The sequence below is a fragment of the Zeus faber genome (genome assembly GCF_960531495.2).
Source record: "Zeus faber genome assembly, chromosome: 7".
In the NCBI taxonomy this organism is placed as follows: domain Eukaryota; kingdom Metazoa; phylum Chordata; class Actinopteri; order Zeiformes; family Zeidae; genus Zeus; species Zeus faber.
Genome location: NC_137203.1, coordinates 3,820,032 through 3,825,031, shown reverse-complemented (window position 1 = coordinate 3,825,031; position 5,000 = coordinate 3,820,032). Strand labels below are relative to the sequence as shown.

The 5,000-nt window shown below is 47.4% G+C and overlaps 1 protein-coding gene across 3 annotated transcripts in view; it reads left to right on the top strand.

Annotated features, from left to right (window-relative positions):
• The window catches only part of LOC307232795 (calcium/calmodulin-dependent protein kinase type II subunit beta), an 86,026-nt gene that overhangs the window by 46,922 nt on the left and 34,104 nt on the right, over positions 1-5,000 (top strand). The window lies entirely within an intron of this gene.

Below are 5,000 nucleotides of genomic sequence, written 5' to 3'. Positions count from 1 at the left end.
GCTGTTGTGCCGTTTGCCTCTTTCACACTCAAGCTGCTTTCAAACCGCGTTTCAGTGTCCTTCACCGCGCAGAAGACAAGGCGAGGCATTCCACCCGGTCCCACAGTGAAACCAGCGGGGTTTTTTTTCCCTTTAACGAGACTTTGCGCGTCCAGAAGTTGGCGACGTGACACGGAAACAACGGACGCACGGACAGAAACATTCCCCCACCGGCCGTTTGATTTGAGATGTAATTTCTCCGATGGAAAATGGGAAAAGCGGGCGGGGGGCAACCTCACGGAAGCTCGTGCCGAAACCGAGAGAGCGGAACCAAGACCCGTCTTGCTTGAGAGCCAGAGCGATGGGTTCCCTCCCGGAGGTTCGGGTCCGGATGACGCTTTTAGGTGACACATCATCGAACGAGGCGCCAACAGCAACTTGGGTGTTGGGCATACAGTAATGTACACACTGTCATGCAATGTGTATAATAATGCACAGGATCTAAGGGTAAATCCCTTGTGCTGATCATTTGGGGCTCCCCAAGTCCACACCTTCACAGGCTGACCTCCAACTCCGGGGTTGTAAGGACCCCCGTTCACACCGAGTCCGACGAGCGACGACATCCCAGCACGCGTCTGAAACCGGAAGATTTCAAAATACATTTAAAATGTATTTATTTCATTCTTGCGGCTCTGACTCCGTGACCGGAAGCCACTTTTGCAGAGCAACTGGTGAGCTGACGTCACCGGAAGCGGGCTAAAACTAAGGACATAGGCTATGTATATAAAATACTGAGGTTATGAGCGTCAACATCGACTGTCAGTGCATTTTTTAAATGATGCGCTCCTTGCGAACACGATATAAGGGAAGTTTTCAGGTCTTTCATTCTTCGAAAATGGCCGATGTCCTGCTGAGCAAAGAACTCCCTCTCGTGCTGTTGTTCTGGATAGACACCGGGGGAGACTCTACCATTTACCCTGACATACTTTGTGATAGAAAAAAAAGGGGGGATTTGCAGTGGAAAGTGCATTACTGCTGCTCCGGCACGTCGGACACTCCTCTCTCTGCTCTGATTGGGCGATTTGCAGCGCCCAGGCATCGCTGTAGCGCAGTCTTTATCTCTTCTCATCAACTTTCATCTTCATCATCTCAGCACAGTCTACTGAGCATGCCCCCCCCCCCCCCCCCACCAGACAGACAACTCACTTCCTGTCCCTGTTTTCTATTTCTCTCTCTCTCTCTCTCTCTCTCTCTCTCTCTCTCTCTCTGTTTCCCCTCACTCTCATCCCTCATTTCACCCCGTGATGTCATAGATCCTTGTCCTCCTCTTGTTCCGCCCGTTTCACCACAATCCTTTTCATGTCCATCACGTCTTTGGCTGTCTCCTGTCGTCTTCCACAACTTCACCTCTCTATGTTCCTCCCAAACTCATCCTTATTTTTGTAATGTTTCCTCTCTCTCTCTCTCTCTCTCTCTCTCTCTCTCTATCTTCCCCCCCCCCCCCACCCCCAACTTCTGTCTGAGAATGACTCTGGAAAGTGCACCCCTGTCACGTTTGAGAATGGAACAGCCCGTGTGCTGTCAGTGAATGCTGCATGGGGCGTTGGAGTGGTGCATGCGCTGCTGCACGGGGGGGTTGAACACTGGTGCATGGTGAATAAAACTGTACAAGAGGATTCAAGGCAGGGTGGGTTCTCAGGAAGAAGCGGCCAAAACCCCTCTCAAAACGATTTTAGTCGTTTTTAATCTACTATTTGATCAAATCGGGTGAATCTGTTCATTTGTATTTGTGATCCTGCACTGCACTGCTTGACACGTAGGTCTGATTATAGCCAACAAACACGTTATTCCACATTAAAGCACAATAACATCACAATGTAATCGTATATGACGATGCCCTATTTCTAGACAAGCGCTGATAAATCGGCGGCAGGGAGGATGAAGGTTCATACATGCGGGTGCAGCGCTGAGATGTGGAGGCAGGAGCACTGCTGCTGTCCTTGTTTCCAAGGCCCGCTGGGACTCCACAGTCTCCACTAGACTCCAATCAAATATTAATAGTGGACTGGCTCCTCGTATCAGCCTCGCTTGGCCTCGCTCGTCACCGCAGGACTCCACGCATGCACGGGCGCGCACTGATAGCATACCAAGATCCGGCGACACGCTAAGAGTCACAGCGAAAAGCAAATGCACATATTCAAAACTGCACGCCCGAAGCCACACACACGTAGACTAGACGTACAGGGCACAGGGGAGTTGGCTAAATGCATCCTTCAGTGCGTCTTGGCACTAAAACCACAGGAAAATGGAAAATGTCTGGAGGCCCTCTGGCATCCCGGGAGCTCCTCTGTACAGGCAATCAGTATTCCACTCTCAGTCATGTGATCCCGAGTTAAACATTCCCTATAAATGCTGCCGGTTGTCGATTCGTGTGAATCTGTGCCCATCCTTGCCTCAGTTTTGCAGTCTTCAAATCTTTTTGATGGGGTTTCTTTAGTCTTACGTTTCTTTTAACTTCTTCCTCCTTTTTCTTCTTGCTTACAATGTGTATTTTGTGCCAAGGTAAGGAGCGACCCCGTTTCCCTGCATTAAGGCCTGAACTAAGCTGCTTTTCAACTTGCAGGTTGCCGTGGATACCGACAGGATGTTGCGCAGGGGGATCCTGTGTCGCACGTTGAAAAGCTTTTCATTTTGGTGTTTTTAGTGTTTTCTACTCGAGATTCTGTTTGACTCTGTGATGATAATGCTGTTGGTAAAACAAGCAGAACACACTCCTCCTTTCCTGCCCTCTCCTCACCTCTCTTCGTCCACGGTCCTACATCTCTCTTCATACTTCTATATTCTCCTCTTTCACATTGTCTCCTCTCCTCGCCTCTCCTTTCCTTTCCCTCTCTTCCTCTCCTTTACTCTTCACGTTCTTTTTCTTTAAGATCTCCGCTGTTACCCACTCTTCTCTACTTTGCCCCTGTTCTCCCCTCTTGGCTTTCCTTTCATTCTATCCCCCATCCTCTCCTCCCTTTTGAAATGGTAAATATGCACTTGACACTTTCTCCTCTCTACAGTAACATCAGTCCTTTGGGAAAACAGGCTCAACAGGAGGACAGGAAGATCAGGACTCAGTTGGCAATTCATTGTTGTGCAAATAATTGCAATCAACGATTTTTGTTGCTAATTTTATGCCACTACACTGTATAAGCTTAAAACAGTGTAATAATGTTTATATCAACCTTGTGAAGAATAACAATTAGAACTCTGTGACTGACCATTAACTGAGGTAAACAGGCAATGTTCTTGAACCTAAGTGATGGAAAATCCACTGATCCACACTCAAAATTAACCTTAAATTTGGATGGAAACACGTGATTGTGAAATCTATCATTCTGCAAATGATTGCAGTCCAGCTTAGATAATTGAGATCAGATCATCATCTGATCTCAGTTATCTAAGCTGGATGCAACGGTTATGACAGCTCTACTCTTCGCCAGTTCCCCTACCAAAGTGTTGAAAATGCACATTTTAAATTCACAGCAATGGCGAATGTTATGGCTCTCTCGCTTTCTCTCTGTCTGTCTGTCTTTCTCTCTTCTTCCCTGTCTCTCTCACTCTCCCTATTTTGAGGCATAAAAGTGAGAAAACACAGTGGGGAGGAACACCATGGGAAGGTTTTCTTGCAATGTTTCCTACTTCCTCCTCCTCAATTGTCTCTCAAGTAAATTGTCACAGCCCTTTCACCCATGGACATAGACGTGCTTTTACAGATTGGGAAAAGGGGAAAGCTCCCCGTCTCGTTTCCGGGCCTGGGTGTGCCTTCAACCAGCTTCGCCTCGTGTTCTCAGCCTCCCATTCCCCAGGAAATGATTCTCCGGTTCTGATCAGTCACAGAGTTCTGGTCTCTGATTAAAATTTGAGACTGTTGATTTGGACGCGTCAGACGAGAGGGAAGAAGAGAGGAAGAAGAGAGGAGGCTAAGGGACAAAGGGAGAAATGATGGAGAGAGAGAGAGAGGGAGAAATAGAGCATCAGAGAAAAAAAAACCTCTAAATGCCAGAAATAGTATTTTACGTAACATGGCTGGGGTGCTGATGTGATTGGATCTGATTAGACTTGGAGTTGCACCCACCCACTTAAAAAGCCCCTGCCCCTCTGGGAGAATGCAGAGAGGGTGAAACTGTCTTGTAAATCTCACTTCACATTAACCTATTGCAAAAAAAACTGAAATTACCGAGCTGGGGGTGTGGGGGCTAATCGCGAACATTGTGTGAGGTCTGGTGCCTAAATGGTGGTTCTCATGGCGTCACAATTTTCTTTGTGACAATTTTCTTTGATTTTCTTTCCTTTGTTTTAAAAGTTTGACTTGGACTTGGGAGAGTGTGTTTCATTGGCCCTGCTGCATGTTGAGTCCTACAGCATGAAACAGTTTTGGAATTCTCTGCTGCATCATAATCACAAATCCCAAATTGGGTTCCTAAGGAGAAAATTTGAACGGATAACGGGCGTCATTAACAAGGTTTTTCGGTTGCTATTGGCAACTGTTTAACAGTCGCCGTTCCCCATGTGAAGGCAGTTATAAATGAATTAAAGCCAGGAGGCATTGGCCAGGCTTTGTATTTGTTTGTGTGTGTGTGTGTGTGTGTGTGTGTGTGTGTGTGTGTGTGTGTGTGTGTGTGTGTGTGTGTGTGTGTGTGTGTGTGTGTGTGTGTGTGTGTGTGTGTGTGTGTGTGTGTGTGTGTGTGTGCGTGCGTGCGTGTGCAAGTGCACGCGTGTGTGTGTGTGAGAGAGGGAGACAGAGAAAGAGAGAATAGTGTTAAAAATGTCCTCACAAATAGAGCAGCACAACACAGTGTGGGTGCGACGGCCATGTGAGCGAAGGGTGCAGCGTGTCTGCGGATAGAGCTCATCACAGTGACATAAGATAAGATACCATAACACTTTTGTGAATTCAGGAGCAGGACAGAATTCAGGAAAGTCCGATCATGTGTATCTGCTCACACGTGAAAGGAGGTTTGGTGGGGTTTCCGTGG